At 40.2% G+C, this 27453-nt stretch overlaps 1 protein-coding gene across 9 annotated transcripts in view; it reads left to right on the top strand.

The window, feature by feature from the left end:
• RPH3AL (rabphilin 3A like (without C2 domains)) overlaps positions 1-27453 on the top strand; it is a 441120-nt gene that overhangs the window by 200791 nt on the left and 212876 nt on the right. For 4 of the 9 annotated variants that reach the window (XM_088449552.1, XM_088449545.1, XM_088449547.1 and 1 more), the window contains one exon: positions 3351-3500. The exons of 4 other annotated variants lie outside the window; for them this stretch is intronic. The gene's annotated coding sequence lies outside the window, so the exon portion shown is untranslated. Of the gene's footprint in view, positions 1-3350; positions 3501-27055; positions 27082-27453 lie in introns of those variants that run through there. One more of the 9 variants, XM_088449551.1, reaches the window with a different exon arrangement.

Genomic DNA, 27453 nt, shown 5'->3' with positions numbered 1-27453 from the left:
CGCAGCAAACAGCTCTTCCTGAGACTGCACTGATTAGCTTGATATGCAGTTGGTGTGCGTCTGAATCTGTATACAAAGTGCTATGATGTCGCTGCTTTTTTCCATGCCATGGTCCGTTGCTCTTCATATGGTATGCAGTCTGGAAGCCGGCGGACCTAATCCCGACAGCCGGCTTCCCGACTGCTTAATCCCGGCGAGGGTTAAATGAAAGGCTTATGGGCTACTTTATTCAAGACGCTGTGTCCTTGACTGATTACCATCTCCTCCACTTATACCCCTTTTCCACCTAAATTCCGGGTCTGACCTGGAGTTAGAACAAAGTTCCTATCCGGATCAGACCCGGAATTTTGCCGGCGCCGACTTGGGATATTCCTGAGTCAGCGCCGGCTAGCAGCGCACTCCAGGTCATCGTGACCCAGAGTGCGCTGTTCTCACAGCAGGGTTTCACGGGCTACGCCCGTGTTAAACCCTGCTAGTTACCTGGGTTGGATTACCGGGTCATTCGACCCAGCGATCCAACTCTCTCCCCTTTTACACCAGGGAGCTGCCCGGGTTAACCCTTCAAAAACCCGGGTTTTAGCTCCGGTGTAAAAGGGGTATAACTGATTACTGATGCGGGCCAATCGGCAAGCATGAGGCGCGCTCCAGGTCATCGTGACCCAGATCGCGACGTTGACACTGTAGGGTTTCACGGGTCATTCCAGTGTTAAACTCTGCAAGTTACCTCTGTTGGACTGTCGGGTCACTCGACTCAGGAATCCAACCCTGTTCCCTTTTACACCAAGGAGCCACCCTATACACCGGATTAACCCTGCAATAACCCGGGTTTTAGCTCTGGTGTAAAAGGGGTATAAATGAGTGTTCCTATCACTGTGATAAGCAATATTATTTCAGGATAATGTACATATTTCTGTGCACTTTTCTGCTGAGATGTTACACTTTAGTACAGTATCAGACAAGCTTCTTAGATTTTCTCATTGAAAACCTAGCACTGAGCAGAAAACAATCAGTCACACAATGACATGATTAGTCACACAATGATTACATTTTAAAAGCAAATATGCAGTGTTCTCATAACAGAATTTCTATTGTGTGATAGGGAAGCAGTGTTCACTTTAATGTTTTGTATGACACTCCTATAAGATTAGCAGCAGTGTTGTGTTCAGTGATCATAAGTTCTGTCCATTTAGCAAACAGGTTTTTTTTTATTCAGTTGTCTCCTGTTTCATTGATTGATAGTACACTCACAAAAGAAGCTATAATGTTGGATGTAAGTATTGCTGCTCCTTTTGGTGGCCACATTTTGAAGTTGTGAGGGCTAAACTACAGTATGATGCAGTTTGAAAACTGCGTATGAAAATAAATTGAAGAATTCAATCAACATTGTAGCACATAACTTAGAAATGAACAATATTGAATATCTGGAAAAAGAGAAACTACCAGAGCACCTGTAATTACAGCAATCAGGTATAATGGGGAATGCAACTGCAGTAGACAATAGGAAAAATATTAGACTTGTGAAAGAAAACCACAAAAACCAATGTCACTGAAATCACCAACAACCTCCACTATGAAAAGCTCAGTGTATCCCAAATTCAGTCCTTATGTCAGCACTCACAGTCCAGGTACTAAGGATATCCATGCACAGGTAGCTTAATTATTATCTCAGTCAGTTTGAGTTACCCACCTGTGCTGAATCAAGGATATCCCTAATGTCTGGACTGGGTATGGGAAACACTGGAATAGCTGATGGTATCACAGTTTCCATATTATCAAGGCACCCTAACAGATAACCAAGGTTGAGCACAGATAGTTAAATCAAATTGGCTGATGTAATCAAACATTGATAGCCTTAAAACCTGGACTGTTAGGGTTCCTTGAGGACTGAGTTTGGGGACCACTGCCTTGCCTTACATGGTTTGCAAAATAAGATGCTTCATAGAAGAGTGTTGCAGCCACCCTTGATGTTTTATTCCCATTTGATACAGTCTGGAAGCGGTAAGGGGACTCTGAACCCCTTTGCCATCCAGTCCTGGGGCCTTCTGCAAATCTGCAGTGGAACTGAAACCAAGTACTGTAAGATAAATGTTAAAAGTTTAAAAATATTTTTTGTTTGTCTTATTGCTTTAAAAAAAAAATATATTAAGTATCCTGAGATGGTAATAAATATATAAGGACAGAGGCAGTTCTAAGTAGGCATCCTCACCCTTTGCATAGTGAACCCCCAGTGAGAGCTACCGCCGGTGATCCTCAGAGATAGTGACGGCCTGTGGTAGTCATACACAAGAAATAAAACTTTACCTCAGAAAGGACTGTGAGATACTCCATATTTATGTCCCTATATCAGAAAAATGTCTATAAAATGTCATCACTTTCTCTATGCTTGTGACCATTTACAATTGTAATCTAGCCATGACAAACAGTGGCTTTGAACAGTAGTAATAGCAAATTAATATGGTGCAGGTTACCTCGGTTTACTCATCACTATTTAAAGTTAAATAAACTGTGGCTGCCAAGGAAACTGCTTTTTCATGTTTTGTTTGGCATCAGACGTTCCTATTAGGTATATTGCTAATCTTACTTACTGGCAACTAAAGCTGGACATCCACTATACAATTTTCTGCCAGATATCTGTCCAATCTGGCTGGTTGGAATGAAAACCTGGTTATGTATGGGAGCAAATGACAGTCGTCCATTTGCTCACAAACACTGGAAAACAGAAAAAAATGGTTGTTAAGACAAATTGGTAAAAAAACACAAAATTAACCAATTTGAACAATTTTTTTTGTCTTTTTTTTCAGTATTTAAAACCATATGATCAACTGTAATTTGCTCCCATACATTACAGGTTTTCATTCCAACCAGCCAGATCTGACAGAAAATTGTATAGTGGATGCCCAGCTACTCTCGTATATTGCTGTGTGTATATAATATATATTGCACCTTTTTTCTAGCTCCTCTACTTAATGCTCTGATTAAAGTAAAACCTAAATCTATTTATGATATAAATTGTACAATTTCAAACATATTCTTCTGTCTGCCCCTCTGCTTAAAAAAAGGTATGCATGTTCTATTCTGATACTTTTCACTGTGGATTTGGGGTTATTTTAGTGTAAGATTTTGCATGCATATTGAGTATTTACAGTGATAGTAGAATATTTCAGTCACGCTGCATGGTTCTTTCATTCTGTACAAGGGTAGTAGCAGTTTCTCAGGTTTCCCGTTTGTCTGCATTAACCAGTGCACACTTCTGAAGTTGTAACAGGATGTTTGTGGAACAATAGAGCCACGTGATTTTTCTGCGCACAGATTCTTTTGATTGGGGAGGTTCTTTCTTTCTCTCTTTTTAGGCGTGGATTTCCACTGCAATAACTCCACCTTGTAGCAAGTTCAGAAACACAAAACACAAAATCTTTCAGCTATGGTCTCTCTCACTATAACTTTTACTGGCTTTTAAAGAAGGTGGAACAAATCCAGAACTGATTGTATAAATTTACTAGGTAAGTGTTTATTTCTTTTATACGTGCGTGTTTGTTTAATAAACCTTTCTAAGTGAGCGGACTAGGTTTATTAGGACATAATGAAATGTTGTTTTTTTTTAAATGGTTTTACTGAATCATCCTGTTGAAAAAGATAAATGGCATGTTTGTTCTGGCTTTTATTTTATTTCATTTTCACTATTATATCTGTGACTTATTATCCCCTGATTAACATGTTAGACCTGCACAAATTGTGTATATGCAAAAAAAAAGTCAGGGGAGTCCTGCCACCTTTTAGCCTGGGGGAAGCAAACATAAGAAATATGCCCAGGTTAGTCAACTAAAGCACCAACAACAGATGAATTGGTCTTTGCAAAAAAACGTAGGTATATGGGTGTGGTGTGTATATATAGCTAATACATAATATATGAGAAGTTATGTCATAGAGCTATAATCAGATACAACCTCCACCAGGCCCATCAGTGCAGTATTCCATTTCCTTGTGACTGACACACAATATGGAGAGCATCATTCTGACCACCACACAATACGTAGAGCATCCTTTTGACCACCATACAATACAGAAATAATGCTATCCACAACCGCATCATCTCTCCCTTGTTTTATATGTTATGAGAAGTATCTTGTAATTTACTATATACTGTATATGTGTAAAGACTGGCAGAAAATATGGGGTCTATTCTGCATCAGAGTCGACATTGGCCCGCATATTTTCAGACAACATCGGCACAATGTTTTTCTTTTTCATTGTGTCACGGTCCCTACACTGATTCTCAGATAAATGATCTTGGTCTGCCACCTTTGGCCCAAATATTTTGGAACCAACATTCCCTGTATTTAAAGGAGTTGCAGTTTGAAAACCAAGTGAGTGCCAAGTTTGTATGATATTTTTTATTTATTTATACATATATATATATATATATATATTACTGTGTGTGTTTGTGCGTGCGTGTATGTATGTATGTATGTATATATGTGTGTGTGTGTGTATGTATATATATAAATATATATATATATATATAATGTGTGTGTGTGTGTGTGGCCCCCCAACCAATGTCAAACAATCGGCCATCGATGGTACAGCTGTCAATGACCAAAACTACAGTGTACCATAAAAAATGTTATTTTTATGGTATATGGTGTTTCCCCCCAAAAAATGCATTGGCATAGTTTTAAAAAGATGTTCTTGACCTCATTCAATCATAAAAAAAAACGACAATTTCGGAGCTGTTTTTGGAAAAATTTTTGTCAGTTAAGTGACTTTGGAAACAATTAATGATAAGGACTTTGGATTACATCTTCCAAAGCAACATCTTCAGGTAATGACTATATAAAACATTAAGGCCTGTCACCCTTTTCCTTTCAAACACCATTCAAACATATTAGTTTCCTCATAATATATGAAACATTAGTTTCCATGCCCCCTCAGCGCATGAAGTCATGATGTCGTGCCACAAGCATGAGGCTGCCAGCGACAGGAAGAATATCACTGCCCGGAGCATATTGAGGGGGCTGTTATGGCTGCAGTCAGCCATTTGGAGTGACCGGAGGACACTCCGGGTGGCACTGCATCTATGATTCTGGCTGTAGGCTGTCGTTCCAGGCACCCTGCTAGCCAGATACACGGACCGCAGCGCTCGCCCATAGCTTGTTACGGCCCTGATATAAGTAAAATTTTTCTTGCTGAATAGAGTCCTATATGTGACAGAAAAGGCAGAGTAGACCAGAAAAGGAGAGGATGATTGATGAAGAAAGTTAGTCCAGATGCTGCATTCAGGATGGACAGGACGATCGATTTGAAAGCTGTTTCAGTAGTCAGTACGTGGGAGTGTTTTTTGTGCATGAGCCTTTGTTGTAACCTGTACAGAATGTGGGCAAGTATTTGAAATGGACAACAGTTTTCCAGGATATCTAATCATGTATAAATGTATAAATAATAGTAGGAGTCATTACACAACTCAATGATTTTTCCGCAAACAATGTTGGTGGGTATACTGGATGCAGGGTGGCAGCTCTCTGCTGCCTCTGCACTGAACACAAAGCCAAGGGTAGTTCAGGGAAAGGAGCCATCAAAGACAATAGTGTCAATGTGACATCACATTCGCAATGGGAAGGAAACACACTGAGGGCCTGATTCAGAGCCGGATGCTCTGACCAGAGCTCTCGCTCTGAATCAGGGCCCTCCTCCATGAAAATGGAGCGGCCTCCTGGCCGCTCGCATAGCATACTGCCCGACATGTGTGAAAATCCCGATCGTCCCTATGGTAAGTATTCACTAACCTAATTCCCTCCCCTAACCCTCCTTAGGGGTGCCTAACCCTAATCCCCCCGTCCCTCTGCCTAAACCTAAGTCCCCCTGGGGGGGTGTCTAACCCTAAGTCCCCCCTGGGGGTGCCTAACCCTCCCTAGCCTAACCCTAACCTCCCAGGGGTTGCCTAACCCTAAGTCCCAGAAATGTTATGTATTTTGACATTTAGGGCCAATTTGTGAGCCATTGTTCAAAACTTAGTGTACTCAAAAGCCTACAGTATGTAGTACTGGGGTGCTTGTGGTGAACAAGATTCAAGCATCCCCAATTAATAAATTATATTCTATATTCCGATTCCCTGTTGAAAGTTGATATACTGTATGGATGTATCATTTAGTACCGATGCAGCCTTGTATTTAGAGACAATTTGCAAGTTATTGAGCATGCAATTTTCAAAATCTAAAATACCTGTTGTTCATAACTGCCATCATGTAAGGACCAACATAACACTTCATCTCGCCTTGCTCATAAGTGTTCTGTATAATGAGCAGATATTGTTATTTCCAACTTTTTAATCTTCCATGACTTTAGGAACCTCTTCTCTCCTTGGAGTTAAGGGGCCAAATGTAATAGGGTGAGAGTTTAGAAAATGTGAGCGTTTAGCAGTAAGCTCTCACATTGGTTGTTTTTATCTTGAAAATGGAAAAACATCTTTATGAGAGTTTAAATCGTGAGAGTTTTTCGAGTCTAAAAACATGCGAGTTTCCATGTTCTCGCACTCTATTACATTGGCCGAGTTTAAAAAGTGTGAAAGGTTACTGCTAATCTCTCACATTTTCTAAACTCTCACCCTATTACATTTGGCCTAAGATCTGAAACAAGTATTTCCTGGAATTCCACTTGCTTTTTTACTTGTTTATAAGAAGTATCATTCTTCCCATTATACCATTAATAGATATCAATTTAAAATAATCCTCTTCACACTCTGTTTACTATCAAGATGCTTACAGATATGTCCACATGCACCTACCCTTAAATCAAGCCAAATGGCGCACCAGGAACTTTGCTATTTAACTGCGCTAATTGTCCAGTCTGAGAATTTTCACAAAATATGCACCTTATTTGCATCACTAATGTGACAAAAGTACAATTCATGTGTACACTGAATGCTGACGGTGGCATTCCATGTAGTCTCTGTTTGCGACAGTCACTAATCTGGGTAAAAGAGCAAATTACGGAGGTCCGATAGGAGTGGTTTGTGCCATGCATAATTGTGATTAATTTACAATGTTATACCAATTCCTTTGCAACAAAAATACTAATCCTAGGTACCTAGGACACTATTAGCAAACTTGTATGTGGCTTCAATGCCACTAAGATAAAAAATTCAGAAAAAAGTCCTTGAAGTATAATAATTGCTACCTTTGGTGAAACAGCTAAGTCGCGCCATACGGCGCATAAAAGGGTTGGTGTATGATGGTAGATATGTATGTCTAATTCAAATGCAAGGCTGAAACCTAAACTTATACGTAGGTCATACAGTTGTGCCAGTGACTTAATTCCTGACACCGCCCTCGTGTTCATGCATTCTCTACCCAAAGCTAAAGTTGTGTCCAACTACATTATAGTGTTATTTAAGAATTTGATTCCCCAGCTGGATTTGTTTTTGCAGAAAAATGTAAAAAGAGAGTTGATTATTGCAAATGTTGTATTGACTGAATAAAATGGCATGAATTCCATTTCCTCTTATCTAAAACAAAAATATATAAAATAAATATTATTGCACCTGAAGTGCATCCATATCATCAAAGCTTGATCTAAACATTGCTTATAGAAAGCAAGGAAATGGACTGAACACTGTGTTCAACGTTTCTGGCAGCCACTATGGGTATTTGTTAATGTCATTCAATTCTCTAATAGCGTTTCATAAAAGCACCACATTGTCAGTCAATGAATGTTGTTGCACATTATTCTGATCTATTCTCAATTTATTTGGATTTGCTTGCATTAAAACCTGTATCATTTAAACTCCAAAAAAACATATAATCCCAAATACACTTTCTCTGATAAATTATAGACCCTACATAATTCCCCAAAAATGCAGAGAAATTGTCTGGTGTTCTTAATTATACCTAATTATTGTTAGTTCTAAATTATTCTTCAATAATTGTCCTGATTACAGAGCTCGCCAAGAATGGAGCTAATTCTAGTCTTGGCAGCCTGCCTGGGTACTCCTACTCTGTCTCAGTACATTAACATTGTTATGCCATAAAACCAAAGTTATGATATACTATATAGGGTTTAGTGCATTCCTCATGCCCCAAGCTGAAAACTTAATGTTTTTTGTAGCTAAAATGTGTTTTAGGGGAGATGGCAATCCATGTTTATGAAAGTTATTTTGAAGTAATGGAGGCATGTATTGGAACATACTGTATAATACAGATGTGTCCTCTCACACCTTTCCTTTTTTTTGCTTCATTAGGCACGAGATGCTTACCACGGCTAAGACGTTCTACCACGAATAGCAATTGGATAAATTCACAAATCCTTTTTTGATGCAAATGTGTATAAAATATGGTTAGATTTTGGGAAAGGTGTATGCGGACACATGTGTATGGATTACAAAAATCTCCAGTATCCCCAATTAGCCCAATTATTAAATCCTGGATGGGACTGCCAATCTATGATCTATTTTTGTTTATTCCTCAAGTATTATCCAGAATCTAAAGATACCAGGTCTGATATATTTCTTAATGTTTAAATCAACTGGACCAAGAGCAGTCTCTGGCCTTCTCATACCAAGTTTGAAGGACATATTGGTTTCAAGAAAAATGTAAAATTATTAACATTAATTACTGGTGGTACAATTTAAACAAAGATCAAGTGGAAGTTTTCTTTGATTGCCTTGTGTGTGCTCGTTAAAATTAATGTTCTGTATCAAGCCAATGCTGCTTATCTTCAGTAACTTTTCATTTCAGAACAAATTAAGTTTTTCTATGGACACTTACTGATCTTCTACCTTCTAAATGCTCCATTAATATTTGTGTTGTTTATAGTCTCCAAAAATTCTCCTTACTTTCCTTTATAAAGGTATATCTTCAGCATTGATCATGACAATTGATCTAAACCTTTTGTCCTCATAGTCTGCTTCTAGAGTAGTAATATTATGGGATTAAAAATATTCTGGAACAGCATCTATGGGCCTCTGATGTATGTGCACACTAAGATAACTGGATGGATCTGCCACCCTCGCAGAATTTTTACCATAATGATCATCTAAGAAAAATTGATTTCTGTTAAATTTTGTTTATTTCCTAAACCTTCTGAGCTAGTTTTTCCCTCTAGTCTCTCCATAAATCTATACCAATAGCCGCAAATTTAAGGCTCTGAACTTCGACTACAGAATTTCTCCTTAATGCCTCTACAAAGCTGGTTACTATTAACATTCTGTACCACTCTTGCCTCCTGGAGACTGGTATGATACTCAGACTCAAAGATTCCATTGTTTTAAAGTGTTTTACTTGATTAATTTACAGTTCTCTTACAGATAGTTTTATTCAAATTAAAATTTTCCCAAATCCTTAGTTGGGTGTCTTCTAAGTCTTTCTTCAAAAGGTGTTTTTATGATTTTTTTTTTTTTACCCTAAACCATTTCTAGTTGATCATTGTAAATAATTTGTGTTAAAGCAAACCCTTTGTCAGGGCATGGCATTTTGGTCTCTGTGGACTCCATACAAGTTGCACTTGTGTTTGGCTGTTAAAGCACTGGCTCTCCAAACCTCTTGAACCAAATAATAGATATAATCTATGATGTTACACATCACAATTATGAGAAATGATTTTCCAGCCTAATTTGTCAACATTGCTCAGCTAAGGCATCACATTCCATAATATGCTGTCTAAGCAAACATGCGCCGGGTGATGGCCGTTCAAGTGCAGTATACGCGATGGCCCTGAATCTAGAAGCAGAGTGATATTGTTTACAAAATCTGAAAATGTGATAATTATATATTATGTATATGCCTAATATAATATGATGCTGGATGTCGAATAAAGAATGAAAAGAAACCTCATTGTGGATGGTAACCATAACTACTGTAGGTTGATCTTATAAGGGATTTGGGAAATAAATGAACACATTAGTACATATAGTATGTATATTGATTCAATTGGTAATATGTTAAGCAGTAGTTATTCCCATCTGAGTTCAAGCTAGGTGAAACGCGGAAATCCGGCAGCTTGCGTTTCATCTCCCTTACCAACGGGAGTCCGCTGGTGATGTAGTTAAGTGTCATAGTGGAAGAATGGTCTCTCACTCCTGTTTAGTCCAGATGCAATGCATGATGGTACCAGTAAACGGACCATTTAATCAAAGTATATTTGGGCCGTTTTGCATTTTTTCACTCTTTTGACCATTTATATTTGAGCGCCCCCGATCAGGCATACTGCCGCTTGAGGGTAGAATTCACGATGGTTTTAAATAAACACGTAAGGGCCGTTTTTCTGAGGATTGACAGGGCAGAAGTGACAACAGCACTAGTTGGTTATAAGAGGGCGATAAGCCCAGGCAGTTGATATTCCCACAAATAGATAGAAGGTGGATACATTTTAGAATCACTAATTGGGTAAGTTTTCTAATATGTTTTGATTCTTGATTTTGACCCAAGCTATTTGGTAATTTGATATATATAATTGGGTTGGTTATGAAATACCAACTGCTTAAAAGCCACTGATTAAAATCCCGACCCTGGAAGCCCAACAGATCAAAATCTTGATGCCGGCTGGTACCCTCCCCTCTTCCCGTCCCTAACCCTCCCTTAGGGGTGCCTAACCTTAAGAACATGGGGGTGGTGCCTAACCTTAGGTCCCCCCATTGTGCCCAACCCTAGCCCACCTTCCCCTAGCCTAAACCTAGCCCTCCCAGGGGGGATGCCTAACCCTAAGTCCCCCCGAGGGGTACCTAAACCTAACCCTCTTCCTTCACGGCCAACAGCTCGCGACACCCGGCTTACCCACGTTTGGAATGTGCTGGTTCTTTATGTGAACTGTCATATAATATACACATTCCCATTGTGTGTGGATATTATTCATCGGTGTGTCGCCTATGCTATGGATATAGAGATATATTAGAAAAATAGATGAATACTGGTGCAGAAGTTTTGAGTTCCTTCTGTGAATAGTCTTATGATTTACAAGAAAAAATTATTCCTTTGTGACATTTGTGAACAGAATAAGGCGGGGGGGAACATTCCTGACGCTAACAGGTGGCGGCAGTCTTCTAGTGGTCCGTGTGGCAACGGGAAAAATGGGTGCTAAAAAATAAGAGACATGCGCCTAATAGTGTAGTATGTAAAGCTCAGATTGCTTTACTTTAAATACTACACTATTAGGCGCACGTCTCTTATTTTTCAGCACCCACTTTTCCCGTTGCCACACGGACCACTAGAAGACTGCTGCCACCTGTTAGCATCAGGAGTGCCCCCCCCCGCCTTATTCTGTTCACAAATGTCACAAAGAAATAATTTTTCCTTGTAAATCATAAGACTATTCACAGAAGGAATTCAAAACTTGTGCACCAGTATTCATCTATTTTTCTAATTCACTATCCTTGCTATTATACCAGCAGCCATCTTTTTGGGTCCTTTACTGTGTATTTCTATATCACTGTATAAGAATGTTCAGGTCACATTGTTTGGGTACTAAAAGATCAGATCTATTCCAAAGAATGTTTGGGGAATCCAATATGGTAACCCACACTAATCAGGAAGATGATATTGATAGTTTCTTTTGGGATATTGAAAAACTCCTTATAAAGGAGACCAAAATTTGGTGGGATATACAAGGTTTAGAATATTCCCTAAAAGCAAATAGAGTACCTAGGGGCCTATGTATCCAAAAAAAAACAAGTTTTGGTTTGAATAACCCTCCCTTCATGGAGAAATGGGATCATATTCTTCATGATTGCGCTAATAATTTAATGAAATTGATTATAGAGGAAAAAAAATTGGAGAGTATTGAACAACAAATTAAATTAAAAGAATCAAATATTTCAGCCCATAAAGAGAAAGAAGACTATAAACAAAATGAAGTAGTATTGCAAAAAAAACTAGAAAAGGTTGAGGAGGACGTTATAAAAATAAAAGAGAAAAAAATTCTCAGAGATAAATTTGATTATGAAAACAATCAGATTAAAAATTGGAGTCACCCCAAAAACTTTTCCAGGATTAATAATAGGTCCATGTCACATAGTCGGGCCTATAAGGAATGGAATGTAGTTAAAAAAACAAACAAAATAAATACCCCAAGATTTAACCCGAGCCCGCTTGACAGGGATGGGCTACCTTTAAGAAACAGGTTTTCAACATTAACAAGACTTAATTCAGATAATGACAATGATTTTTTATCCCCTGCCCTGATGCCATATCAGCAAAGGACGCAAAAAGTCGAGACCTGCCTCCCCACTAAAAAGAAGACACATAGAGGAAGGAGAGCAGGGTGCAGAAAGAGACTCAAAAAGGAGAAACCCATACCTACATCATTAGACCTCAATTCACAAGGAATTTTTAACATTTCAGAGCACTCACTTTCCACACCAGAGATTTCCCTCTTAACAAAAGGTCTCAAATTTGCTCCGAATCAGAGAAGTAATACATTTCAAACTTTTTTAGATCTGAACAAATTTACTCAAACTTACACCCAAGAGGCACTTTTTATGTAAAGAGACAGCAGTTGTGGCGAATTATGAGGCTTCAAAGTCGGGTCTAAAACCCACTTCCAAGTTTTATCCGCTCTAATCTAAGAGCTCTAATATCTCTATGTTTTATGAAATGGTTAAGAAGGATTGAATTGATACTAATACCATAAGCTCTATAAAGAATAATATAAATCACCAAGAAAAACAAGTATTAAAAAACCATCAGGGAAATGAAAATATCACAATAAAACAAGCGGACAAGGGGGGCGGGATTTGTGATAATGAATAGGTCTGATTATGTTAAAGAAGCTGTACACCTCCTATCTGATCAAAAGTCCTATAAACCGCTCCCATGTGACCCTACAGAAGGTTTTGTCATATTCCCTAAAAGAAACATTAGTTAAAGGTTTCCACAAGGGGATTTTATATTACGTTATCTAACCCTGTGATTCCCATATTTTATCATCTCCCTAAAGTTCATAAGGATCTGAGGAATCCACCAGGTAGACTCATTGTTTCGGGTATTGACTCTGTGACTTCACATGCATCAGAATACATTGAAGTTTTCCTAAAAAAAATATGTAATACAGCTGTCGTCTTATTTAAAAGACACCACGAGTCTTTTAAATTCCATTCAAACTATGGAATGGGAAAGTGATTTTTTTATGGGTTACTATTGACGTCCAATCACTGTACACATGTATAGAGCATCATAAGGGCATAAGAGCTTGCAGAGATTTTTTTAGAACAAGATCCAGAGATGTCTATCCAACATAAAGATTTTATTTGAGAATTGATCTTAATTGTCTTAACGCATAATTATTTTACATTTTTAGATCAATTTTATTTGCAATCTTGTGGGACTGCTATGGGTACAGTTTTCGCACCTAGCTACGCAAATTTACTTATGGGTAACTTGAGGCAGATTTTATCTATGCAAATAAACCTTTTAAAGATAATATCCACTTTTATAAATGTTACATTGACGATATTATCATTATTTGGAGAGGAGATGAGAAGGTTTTAAAGGAATTTTTTAAATATATTAATGTCAATGATTTTAACCTAACATTCACTTTTAATACACAGGAAAAGGAGATTGAATTTTTATACATAGTCTTAGAAGGAAAAGGGAACAAAATTGAGACTAAGACATTCATCAAATCTGTCGACACCAACAATTACCTTCATTATAAAAGTGGTCATGTTAAAAGATAATATCCCCTACTCTCAGTTTCACCGCGTTAAGAGGAATTGTTCTGAAGTAGAAGTTTGTTCACAACAATTGGATGTATATTCTGAGAGATTCCATGATCGAGGTTATCCTGAAAATCTAATTTCCCAAGCTAGAAATAAAGCTGAGACAGTCCAAAGAGAGGATCTCATGCAATATAAAGTGAAGGAGGAGAGAGGAGAAATGGTTCCCTTTGTGACACATTACAACACTGATGATAAGAGAATCAAACAGGTGATGATAAACACTGGGGTATCTTGAAACTGGACCCAGCTTTAAAGGATATTTTACCAGAGAAACCTACGATCATTTTTAAGAAAGCGAAAAATCTGAAAGATACCTTAGCTCCCTGTTTACTAAAAGAAAAGGAAAGACCAATTAATATTTTGAACAAGTGTGTAGGGTCTTTTAACCACTTAACTGACAATTTTTTTTTCCAAAAACCGCTCCGAAATTGTCATTTTTTTTAATGCTTGAATTAGGTCAAGAACATCTTTTTAAAACTATTTCAACTAATTTTTTTTTATAAACACCATATACCATAAAAATTAAAATTTTTATGGTATACTGTAGTTTTGGTCATTGACAGCTGTACCATCGACAGCCGATTGTTTCTATCGATGGCTGAACCAATTGATTGTTTGACATCAGTTGGGGGGCTACACATACACACACACTATATATATATATATATATATATATATATATGCGCACATAAATATACTGTATATACACAGTATATGTATATATCCATGTGTATAGATCACACGTGTGTGTGTGTGTGTATGTATATATATATACATACAGTATATGTGTGTGTGTATGTATGTGTGTATATATATATATATATATATATATATATAAATAGGGGTTTGCTGTTTATACATGGGGTGGGGCTTATGGGGGGGAGAGGAGGGGTTGGCTATTTGGCCAGCGACTGCTCCCTCTACTGTTTGCAGCCGCTGGGGAGCCACTAACAGGGCGTTGGGACAGGGAGGGGGCAGAGAAAAGGTCAGCGCTGAAAGCGCTACCTTCTATTTGCCCGGCGGCTGCTCTGTCTAGTTTGCAGCCGCCGGGCTGCTGCTAGCGGGGGAGGAGAGAGTGAGAAGGACAGCGCTGATAGCACTGTCCTTCTCTGCCCGGCGGCTGCTCTGCCATCAGCCGCCGGGCTGCTTCTAGCTCCGGAGGAGGGAGAGAAGGACAGCGCTCTCAGCGCTGCCTTCTCTGCCCTGTCAGCAGCCGCCTGGTCAGAGATATTTTGAAATTTATCTTATTTTCCATGACACTTCTGATACTTCAGTGCGGTTGCAAACTGGAGGCAGCAGAGCAGTCCAACTCTGCCAGGGGGGAGCCCAATAACACTGACTGTACCTTGCTAGAAGCTTTAAATTATAAGTATGGCTGGGAGGTCATCGGAGACTTCAAAATGATTCTAATGGGTCTCCCAGACAGTTTAACCAAGTTTCCCTGCTTGTTTTGCCCTTTGGGACAGCAGGGTCACTAAAGTGCACTACAACAGATGACACTGGCCACACCAGACAGAGTTCTGTGTGGGGATGAATAATATCAAGTGGGAGCCACTGGTGGACTCCAAGAAGGTGCTAATGCCTCCACTACACATCAAGTTGGGCCTTATGAAACAATGTTAGACCTCTAGATAGGGATTCGGCAGCCTTCAAGTACTTTCAAGACTTCTTCCCTAAGCTGTCTAAGGCAAAGGTCAAATCCAGTTTTTATGTGGCACCACAGATTAAGAAGATCCTGCAGTGCAAGGAATTTTTAAAAATGATCGCTCAGGATGAGGAACCTGCCAGGACCAACTTTATCGCAGTGGTTCAGGGCTTCCTGGGCATTCACAAGGCCGAAAACTAAGTGGAGTTGGTTGCGACTTTGGTTGAAGACTTTGGCACAATGAGGTGCAGGATGTCCCTCCCAAAAGACCATATTCTTGATGCTCATCTTGAGAAATTCAAGGATAACATGGGAGTATACTCAGAGGAGCAAGGAGAGAGCTTCCACCAGGATACACTGGAGTTTGAACGCCGCTACCAAGGACAATATAACGAGAACCTGATGGGAGACTACATCTGGGGGCTGATTTTTGAAAGTGATGTACTGTATAATTGTATATCTCAAAAAACTATTCACTTCTAATTCTTTTGTGGTCATGTTTGCACAACTGTTTTTTTTTTTCTTACAATGTACAAAAGAGTACTTTTGAGACATAAACAATTCCGAAACAGCACTTACTACCGTAGGACAAAAAAATTGTTACATACTGTAATTAACTCTACAACTGGATATTACACTTCGAGAGGCAATAGCAGGTCACCATGCTGGTAATTAAAAGAAATACACTTAATAAACACATAGGGTTACATGTTGTCTAATATACCGTGACCCATAACATAATCATGACATACTGTAACTATTATTTTCACTACCAATCTTGTGTTCATATAAACTGATATGTTTTTCCTTGACATAAAATCAGGGGAGTTTCTAGAGAGGAGGGGGCCCGTGTGCAGTCCCATTTTCCCTGTACTGCGCATGCGCAAATGACGGAAAATGGCCACGATGGCCATTGTACAGTCGTTTTTACAAGCGCAGACACCGGAGCCGACGTGGGAATCCGGTGAGGTAAGTTTTATAAGTGCAGGGTATGCGGTGCGGACCCCCTGGACCCACACCCTGCACTCATTATAAATACGCCCCTGCATAAAATGCTAGCACCCGTTCAGACAACCTTTAGAAATTGTCCAGCCATTAAGTTTGCTTGCAGATGTATATTCAAAGATAGTCCTCTCTCTCTTTGGTTCTTTAGACACTTCTCATGGTTGTCTTCTAATTTTGGCCGGGCCACTACTCAACTTTGCCTATCATGTTTAGATCTCTACATTTTTTCCAAATCCTCTGTTTCCTATCTTCAACTTCATGTATACAAAAAAGTCTAAGGTGCTAGATAACAGCTATTGCACACAAACTGAACTGCTGCTATCAGTATTAAATCACTGTGGGACATAGGGCTCTGTTTACTACAATCCGCATTTGTAATGCAGATTGTAGTGTGATATTACCAACTGAATTCGTATTGCGAATTCAGGCAATATCGCAGGGATTTACTACAAATCCCTTGCAGGGACAGAGCTTGGGATAAAGCTCTGTCCCTGCGAATCCCCTCCGCACACTTATCACTGTATTTTCGCAAAAAATACTGTGACAAGTGCCGATGCATGCACCGACCGTCACTAAGCCCTGCCCCCTGCGATCGCGGCCCCCCCTCCCTTAATTACACCTACCTGCAGTCATCGTGCTCCGGTGATGTCCTCCGTGGCTGCGGTTAGCTGACATCCCATACTGCACTGGGGCCCGGACAGGTAACGACCGGGTCCCAGTGCAGGCTGGGAGACCAGCTGACCGGAGGAAGGACATCACAAGAGCCCTGATCACCGGTCCCTGGACTCAGATTATTTATTTATTTTTTTGTATTTTTTATTTTTTTTAGCAGAGATCAACGTGTGGTCTGTTTAGACCACACAGCTGATTACTGGGGCCGGCTCTGTGCTCTGCCCGTTAGAACAGAGCAGGAGTCTGGTAACTGGGGGAGACCCTGAATAACGCTACCTTTAGGCATTATTAGCACAGGTATTTTTTCACAAGTTATTTTTAGTAACTTTGGCCAGATCACATTTCCCATTACAATGATGGGAAATGCGATCTGCTTACTAAAAATAATTGATGATTAGGGCTTGGAGTAGAATTGTACGAATTCTACTCCAATTGCCCTGTAGTAACTTTAGGTGATACTAAAATAATGTGAAAAGGGTGTGAAAACACCCTTTTTCACCTTATTTTAGTAAAAATAATGTTAATAAATAGAGCCCTTAAAGTGAAATAAATGCAACAAGTATCAGCACAACTAAGTTCATTTTAAGTTACCAATTCTAATAGAATGGAATGGAATCAGATAGGACTTAAACTGTTTAATAAAAAATGCTAAATGTCACATTATTAACAAATACTGGTCCCGGTTACTGTGTGATTGGTGCATACACATGAGTCATCACTGACACCAGCAAAGTGCAAGCCATCTATTCGTTCTGTCCAAGCGCCAGCATAAACGTCGCACCCTATGTAAACGCAGCAGAACGGTTAAATCAACTTTTATACACGTAAATGCAGCAGCAGTTACACATGACCATGCAGCAGCAGTTACACATGACCATATGGTAGTATGTAATGGTAAACCTTTACAGGTTGTATCAGATGTTTTAATTTACTTTCCCTGTTCTACTCCAAAACATTGATAACATTTGTGCCTGTGATGTATCTTATATGTTTTACAAAATACCGGTTTCTTTTCTGCCTGTAAATATTGAACTTTGGTTTCATGCCAATAACAAATGAAGTATTTATACTTCTTGTTAGACACTACATATGTCATATCAGCTTCCTATTCTACCTGTTCAGCTGTAACTGGATGGCAAATTCAGCAATGACCTGTGATGTTTTAAAGTGGAACAGTTGTTCCTCAATGTCAGAAGTGCTAAGATGATGATGATTTCTAGTGATAAATTGGAGTTGTAGCATGGATGCAAGTCTATATAATATGTTGATTTATCAGTTTTCAGGGGCATAACTAGGTATTTAAAGGCCCCAAAACAAAAGTTTGTAAGGGCCCCTATGTACCCAGTGGTTAAAAATGTATATAATACATGTAACTTTGACAAGGAAGATGGGCCCTCCTAAGCTCTGGGCCCCATAGCAGCTGCACCCCTCGCAGCTACAGTATGGTCGTTACGCCCATGAGTGCTTTCATATTTTAATATAGTTTCACTTTACACCTCTTTTAAAGGAGGCATGCGGCGGAACTGGCATGATGTGATTAACAGACGTGTGAATATATGAATGTTTTATCACTTTCATGGTATACATAAAGCGACTGTGCCAGGGCCCCCACCATACTTGTCTACTATCCCAGGGGGCTCCCTAAAATCAGGTGGCGCTGCCAGCCACCCAGAAGAGAGAACTAGTCATCCGCAACCCCCCCGCTGTTGCCCACAACAATGCCACAATCCGCACTGAATCGCATCATAGTAGCCCTGCTTCCTGCTTTACAGTGCCATTAATATCTGCATTGCATAGCGGAGGCATGGCCATGATTACGCCAGCACGCCCCCGCACTGCACACATATGTTGCATCATGCATCTTCACTACCCCCTGCTGGGGGCAGCCGGATGTCAGCAAGTACAGACTCCAGCCTTCCAGGGATTACACTTTCAATCAGCACCTCATATCTCTATTTCTTGCTGTAACAGCCAGAAAAGTAAGACTGCAACAAACAATCAATTCAGGGAGTCAAGACAGCTTAGTACCTGGCTGCCAAAAAATCCTAATCAAAAATGTATGAATGAAAATGAGATGAGATCTCCAAGCGCCGGCCCTTCCTATGCTTGTGAACGGGACATAAGACGCATCGACCTGGGTTACCAGTTCAGACTGCATTGCGAGCCAGGTTGAACCCGTGTTCAACCCTTCTCGTGACCAGGGTTGAAATGCTGGGTTGCTCGACCTGGGTTATTTCAAAGTGGCCCTTTCACACTGCACAGTAACCTGGTGTATCTATAATGGGTGTAGGGAGTGTGTTGCACATGGCCCCTGGGTCCAAGGGGGCCCACACTGCACACCTACACCCATACTTTCTAATACTTACCTCTCCGAAGTCCCACGTCGGCTGGTGAGGCGCTATACAAAACGCCTGGAAAATGGTTACGGCGGACATTTTCCCGGTGTTCTGCGCATGCGCAGTAGACTCCAGGCACAAACTAGTGCCCGGAGTCTGCCACAGCCCCCGGAGAGAGGAGGGGGCCCAGGAAGGAGACTGAACATGGGCCACCTCCTCTGTTAATACGCCCCTGCTCAGTAGTGTTAGTGCGCGTGCGAGACCTGAGTTTACACATGTGTATGAAGATATCGAGTTCCTGTGGAGTGATACGAATAGGGGTGGAAAGATGTGTAAGGATCCCTGTTCACAGCACAGACCTCCTTCCCATAGGAAGGAGCGGGGTCCGGTAACCAATGCCATCTTAAGATGGTGGAGGTTCTCGCTGTCAGGTTTAGAACATTTATGTCTTTTCAGAGCTTGATGAATATGGATCCCTGTAATAATGTATGGGGATGCAGGGCCATATTGGGACTGAAAGTTATGCAGGAGATATCCATGATACTTCCTGCATTACATTTTATAATGAATGGCACCAATACTTAATGTCTATAAAAGTAGGTGAAAATTTTTATTTTCAACTACTTTTATAGAAATGAAATAGTAATACATTTATTTATTACCAGGTATTTATATAGCGCACACATATTCCGCAGAGCTTTACAGAGAGAATATTCTGCCATTCACTTCAGTCCCTGCACCAGTGGAGCTTACAATCTATATTCCCTATCACATGCTCACACACATACACACTAAGGTTATATTTTTTTTTTTGTTGGGAGCTAATTAACCCACCAGTATATTTTTGGAGTGTAAGAGGAAACCGGAGTACCTGGAGTAAACCCAGCAAGCACAGGGAAAGTATACAAGCTCCACACAGTTAGGGCCGTAGTCCGAATCGAACCCATGACCTGAGTGCTGTGAGGCAGTAATGCTAACCATTACATCGTCTGTGCTGCCCCTTAGAAAATAGTCCCCTTAGAAAGTAGTTGCTATGCATTGTTTTCATATGTTCTGATGTCCATAAATGACATGAGCCATGAAGTGACAGAAGGCCAGTCGTAATGAACATTATTTAGAATATACCTATTTAAAGTACAGGATTGTGAGTATAATAAATTATGCAAGTTTCCTTATTGCCTGTCTTGCTGCCTATCTGCTTTGCTAGCTCTATAGTACAATGGCACACCTTTCAGAACTTTCCTCACACGCTCTACTTTCCACTTGTGGTATTACAACCTCAGAAGTGTTAAAGAGTTCCACAAGTTTATGATGACAGCCCCATAAATATATACATGCAGATATGTATACAGGAACTCATAGTACAGATTTAAAGAAAAAATTCTTAAGTATAAATTGCATAAATCACAGAAAATGTTGTGACAGTTTCACTGACCCATGCCTGTTGTTCAACTATTAATCATAAAGCTCATTATGCCTAACTGAAATTGACTTACAAATTTGTACAAAACCTAGAAGTCATTTTTAATAGTAAGGGCCCAGATAATGTCACACATGATGTAATGATATCAAATAGCATTTGTCTTTTCTTAAAGAGATGCAGCAATTACAGTTAATGCCAAGCTGTGTCAGACTAGTGCCAATTATGACAAGGCTGCACTATAGGGAAAATCTCATATGTATTTACCACTTTGCACTCCCTTATTGTGCTGTGTGCGAATGCTGATTGGTAGAAGATTGAGGCAGAGCATTTCTCTCTCCTGTTTTAATGATGCTGCTCCTTGGTTGCCATGCTGACTGGTGCCTGGGATGTGTTCTGTCCTGGACCAAGCTCTTTTCATACAGTTTAACTAGCAAGAATACCCAGACATCCAGCTGGCAGTGAAAACACAGTTATGTTATGTTGATATGGTAATAATGTCAACCCTAAACCCATGGGCACAGCTAGGGGTGGCAGACGAAGCATGTTCTCCAGGTGACATAAGGATGGTGGTACCAGTAGGACACCTTGAGCTGCAGCTGCAGCAGCTGCGATGACGGAGTCAGAGAAAGGGGGTGGTCAGGCTACAGTTATCCCCTCCTAGGGGCTGTGCTCTGCAGCAATTGGCTGCATGGCCCCTGTCTCCCAAGTCAGTCTGTGCATGGTCCCCGCCTCCTTCTCACTGATGGGAAATTACTAAACTGCTGCTTATAGTCTGCCACATTGATTTATGTTGAAAGAGAAAAAACATCTACATTTTTCAAGGGACTGCTGCTTTAATATTTCCTGCAGAACTATGGTTGAACTTGAACTTTAATCGGTATATTTGCAGCACTATAGGGTTGCCATTTTTACAGGTAAATGCAATTTAGTTTGAGTAAAGTAGAAAACTATAGTAGTTGTTGCTAATAACCACTGCATATCATAGTTACTTTGGGCCTGCTTCAAAGGTGGACGCTGCGGCGTCCACTCTTGCGTCTGTTGCTGGAGTCGCGGTTGTGATAATATCCAAATGCTAGTATCAGCCTCCCTCTGGTGTATTAGCCAGTGTCTGAATGTGCAAACACTGATACAGGGCCGGCACAATGCAATCTGTGGGGTAAGCATTACAGGGGGGCACCAGTCTGGAGAGGTGCTCTCCCCGCTGCTTGCTTTCGGAGCGCCTTTACAGCTATGTTTGAATGTTCTTCATGTTTTTCATATATTAATGAAAAACATCATTACTGAGAATTGACAACTATACACAAGACTCCGATGTCAACATCATTGGGAAGTACTTTGATTAATTTCTCACTGAGCACTATGCGCACATGAGTTGTCATAATTGTTATTGCATATAGTGTCATGGGAGGGCCTGGAAGGGTGAAACTAAGGGGTGGTTCGGGGATGAACCGGACGACCACGGGCATAAATTACATTTAAATTCAGACGGATCAGCAATCTGGCTAATGGTTGGACCGGACTCTGGATCACCCGTTAGCCAGATCGCCGATCTACCTAAATTTAAATGTAATTTATGTCCGCGGCCACCCTGTCGGGAACTTATTGCATTGCCCGGCCCTGAGTGGGAAGAGCTACTTTGTTCCCTTGCCTTGTTAAGTTGTTAATAGCAGTGCCACTTCCAGCAATAGCATGTAGACCGTCAGTTTACACGCATGATGTATGCAATGATGTCATGCCGCAGGCGCACACCTGCTCTCTCTGTGTGTGATGTGCTGGGCCAAAGAAGAGGAGCAATGGAGGAGCTGCGTCAGCTGCACACCACAATGCCAAGCAAAGGACCTGCCAAACGGTGAGAGAGAGAGAGCTGGCAGCTGCCTGTCCCTGATGGAGGTGAGGAAGGGCACAAATTTATCATTTGCAGGGGAACGCCGAACATCCTAGCACTGGCCCTGCACTGAGACGCCCGTTTTCAGCTGTAATACCGCATGTAATTCTTTAGAAGCTACCATCGGCGCACCATCAACACTTGCACCATGGCAGTTTCTTCATCTGAACATGACCGCTGCAGCTGTGCATTTGGGAGCGCAGCCACTTTCACTGACACCCGTGACACTCCCATGAGACAGACTTATTTTGCGTTTCCTTCTAGCCACCTCCCAGTCACGTCCAGTAATGCCCATTAATTTGCCGCCCCATTTCTGAAACTAAATTTGTATATTCACCTGCGTGCAGAGCTGTACACACCCCTGCCCATAGCTTCGGGGCGAGATGTAGCAAACCTTGTAAAAAGTGGAGAACCATAACAGGGCTTAACAGAGCCCTCCGCCAGCCACGCCCCTTTTCACATGATATCATAAAGTTGCGCATAGGGGGCATGACCACCAGCACCCGGAAGTGTAGCAGTGCCCAGAGCATCTTCAAGACACTCTGGGCAGCTGTACACATAGCAGAGTGCCTGCTTGAAGCAAAAACGCTACAGGTGGCACTGCTGCAGTGATATTGGCTGCAATGTACCGTTCCAGCCACCCCACTAGCCAGAAGCAAGGGCTGTGGAGCAATGACCTTGCCACCCAAAAAGCCCTGCACTCTGTGTGGAGGCATCGGTCGCACACCCCTAGTTATGGCCCTAGTTTCTACTCATATGTACAGCTCTATGTAGCCTTCAATTCCATCAACACGCCGTCACTAAACTTTGTCTATGTGTGAATGCCACATCATCACTCAGTTACACCCCTTCAACCACAAGTGCAAATGCAGCTGAGTTGCGTATGACTCTGGATCACCCAAAATTGCTTACGCTTGGCCCTGGAGCATGCAAAGTGCAAAAACACAAAAGATAAGTACCTAAAACTGGCACAAACAACTCTGCGAATACCAAGGAAGAGGGGGATGGGGGAATATAGAAGAGCACAGGATAATATGATAATAACAATGTAAATTATTAAAATATAATTTGAAAGATCCACAATCGTCAAAATCAAGACCCTATGGTCAGTAGGAACCTGAAGAAATAAGGTGGAGGTGCTCCCCGGAGAGTACACATCATATGAAAACAAGAAAGAAGAAAAAAACTCTCTAGTTGTGGTCACACTTGAATGTAAGTAAATAGTTAATTAATAAATAACATTTAATTGGTATACATTAAAAATAGCTGCCACAATACGGTAAGTATGTCAGTAGTAATACACAAGAACAAGACAAAACAAGACATGAAACATGAAAGATTCAAATACGTAGAAAGCAAGGTGAAAGTAATTCTCAGCGGGGTGATGTCAGAGAAAAAAAGAGATCACAAGTGTAATCTCATAAATAATTCTCTGAGTTAGCCCACTACGGTATTAGTCCAATGACTGAATTATATCAAATAATTATAATGTGTATTAAAGATAAAATTAGTAGGTTAAATAACCTCAGACAACATTAACACATCGATAGTAAACAAAACTCCACATGCAAATATCACCAAGAAGCTCCCACTCTATGGATGGAGTAGATACAAAATTGTGATACGTAACAAAGGTAGAAAGCAATGCGCATCATATAGATTGTTGTAGAGAACTCTCTCTGTACATATTCCTAAGGTAGCACGGTATATCTCTGAATCAAGGAAGAGTATATGATATACGGAGATCTGTATTCCGAAAAATTGGTATAGATAGATCTCACTGTACTGGTTAATGAGGTAGACACACCTAGAATAATCGGTCTCTTGCCCACATAATATACACTGAAAAATCGACAGGTAAATTAAGTATACATGTGAGCAACAAATATTATGGGGATGTGATCTCTATAGGTACCGCTGAAAGTAGATTTGTGGAGAATATCAAGCAAAGAAATTAAAGGAGTTATTCCCTATCAACGGTGTCAAGGCAGTAGCTGCTGCAAGCCATTATGATACTCAGAGAATGACATGTGAGCGTACTGTCAGGCTCACCCAAGGGTATGAATGAGTAAATTGAGCATCTGCTGTTAGGGCTGGTATGAAAAAGGAACCTGGTATGTAGAATAGTGCAGGAACCTATTCAAATCAGGCTGTAATGAGAGTGCTCATAGATAGTGGATAATCTGATTAAAAGATGGTAAACAAGACAAAGAATAATAAAGGCCACAGTATAATGTCGTCCCCAGTGCTGCTGCTAGTCACATTTCCTAACGGTAGTGGTGAGTAGTGAGAAGCATGGAATCGTATACTCTGGTATGAAAGAAGTTAAGAAAAAGACTGCACTGCGACTCACACAGGGTAAGTAATGCTCTGTGTGCCCGTCGGGGTAGTGCAGAGTCAGTCACTTACACATGCAGTCGAGTAGGCACGTGCGTGTAAGAATAAGAGAAGAGCGGTACCTGTATACCCATATGGAGAGCGGCAGATGGTGGACTAGGGGTGCCAAAACGGGAGTCTGTCCAAGTGTTGTGCTGTGTGGTCCCGCCTGTACACAGCGGGGAAACACCATATGGGTATACAGGTACCGCTCTTCTCTTATTCTTAGACGCACGTGCCTACTCGACTGCATGTGTAAGTGACTGACTCTGCACTACCCCGACGGGCACACAGAGCATTACTTACCCTGTGTGAGTCGCAGTGCAGTCTTTTTCTTAACTTCTTTCATACCAGAGTATACGATTCCATGCTTCTCACTACTCACCACTACCGTTAGGAAATGTGACTAGCAGCAGCACTGGGGACGACATTATACTGTGGCCTTTATTATTCTTTGTCTTGTTTACCATCTTTTAATCAGATTATCCACTATCTATGAGCACTCTCATTACAGCCTGATTTGAATAGGTTCCTGCACTATTCTACATACCAGGTTCCTTTTTCATACCAGCCCTAACAGCAGATGCTCAATTTACTCATTCATACCCTTGGGTGAGCCTGACAGTACTCTCACATGTCATTCTCTGAGTATCATAATGACTTGCAGCAGCTACTGCCTTGACACCGTTGATAGGGAATAACTCCTTTAATTTCTTTGCTTGATATTCTCCACAAATCTACTTTCAGCGGTACCTATAGAGATCACATCCCCATAATATTTGTTGCTCACGTGTATACTTAATTTACCTGTCGATTTTTCAGTGTATATTATGTGGGCAAGAGACCGATTATTCTAGGTGTGTCTACCTCATTAACCAGTACAGTGAGATCTATCTATACCAATTTTTCGGAATACAGATCTCCGTATATCATATACTCTTCCTTGATTCAGAGATATACCGTGCTACCTTAGGAATATGTACAGAGAGAGTTCTCTACAACAATCTATATGATGCGCATTGCTTTCTACCTTTGTTACGTATCACAATTTTGTATCTACTCCATCCATAGAGTGGGAGCTTCTTGGTGATATTTGCATGTGGAGTTTTGTTTACTATCGATGTGTTGATGTTGTCTGAGGTTATTTAACCTACTAATTTTATCTTTAATACACATTATAATTATTTGATATAATTCAGTCATTGGACTAATACCGTAGTGGGCTAACTCAGAGAATTATTTATGAGATTACACTTGTGATCTCTTTTTTTCTCTGACATCACCCCGCTGAGAATTACTTTCACCTTGCTTTCTACGTATTTGAATCTTTCATGTTTCATGTCTTGTTTTGTCTTGTTCTTGTGTATTACTACTGACATACTTACCGTATTGTGGCAGCTATTTTTAATGTATACCAATTAAATGTTATTTATTAATTAACTATTTACTTACATTCAAGTGTGACCCCAACTAGAGAGTTTTTTTCTTCTTTCTTGTTTTCACAAACAACTCTGCATCAGCTCCACAATATTCATAGTAAATCCTTTTATAAACTACTGCAAATATAGGTTTTCAGTGAATTTTTTTCCTTTTGCATGGTTTTACCCTTAATAAGTAGATTTCATAGAACCATAGCCTGTAAAGAATCACAACAGGACATAGATCTATATTGGGCAGATATGAGTCGGCTAGTTTGTAGTACGTTTCATGTGCAAGAAATGCAAACATTAAATTTCAGATGTGTGTTCTCTGTCACTCTATTGTAAACAATTCATGGAACTACAGTATGACTTGGAGCTGTGTGAAGATTAGACTGAGGGCAGATCCTCCTTATTTGTAAGGTTCTCATTTTTACTGGTAGAACTAGTTTTTCTACAAGATTTTGGTTGCATGATCTTAGTAATAACTTATTTTCTATTCATGTTGAGAATCCACAACGTAGATCATGTATTTAATTCATTTGTAATGTTTGTTTGTACAAGTTGTAATGCTTCCGTATATGACAGGCTGCACTTTGAATCAGAAGACAACAGCTGGGTGAGTAATACTTGAAAATGTATTGTACCTAGCTCTAACTTTTTCACTGTTGATACGTTTTTAACATTGTGCTGTAAATTGGAGGTTAATTATAGCCTGTAAGTTCCTATAAAATCTGTAGTACTTAACAGAGATATCTGCTGTACAAAGCAGATGTCATTTTGTTATTTTGGGGTCTATTCATTATCACTTAATTTCTACACATGCAGGTAAAATAAAAATGTTCCACTACTTTTGTAGAAATTAATTATTTATTCATTATAAAGGTAATGCAGGAGATATCACAGATATCTCCTGCTTACCTTTCAACACAGATCTGTCCCGCAGTCCCCAATCACTAGTATGGGGACCTAAATTCATCAAGCTCCGAAA

The sequence above is a fragment of the Taudactylus pleione genome, unplaced genomic scaffold, assembly GCF_031769625.1.
Source record: "Taudactylus pleione unplaced genomic scaffold, aTauple2 ptg000487l, whole genome shotgun sequence".
NCBI classification, from domain to species: domain Eukaryota; kingdom Metazoa; phylum Chordata; class Amphibia; order Anura; family Myobatrachidae; genus Taudactylus; species Taudactylus pleione.
Note: the sequence above shows the minus strand (reverse complement) of the source record. Positions and strands in the feature narration are given on the sequence as shown.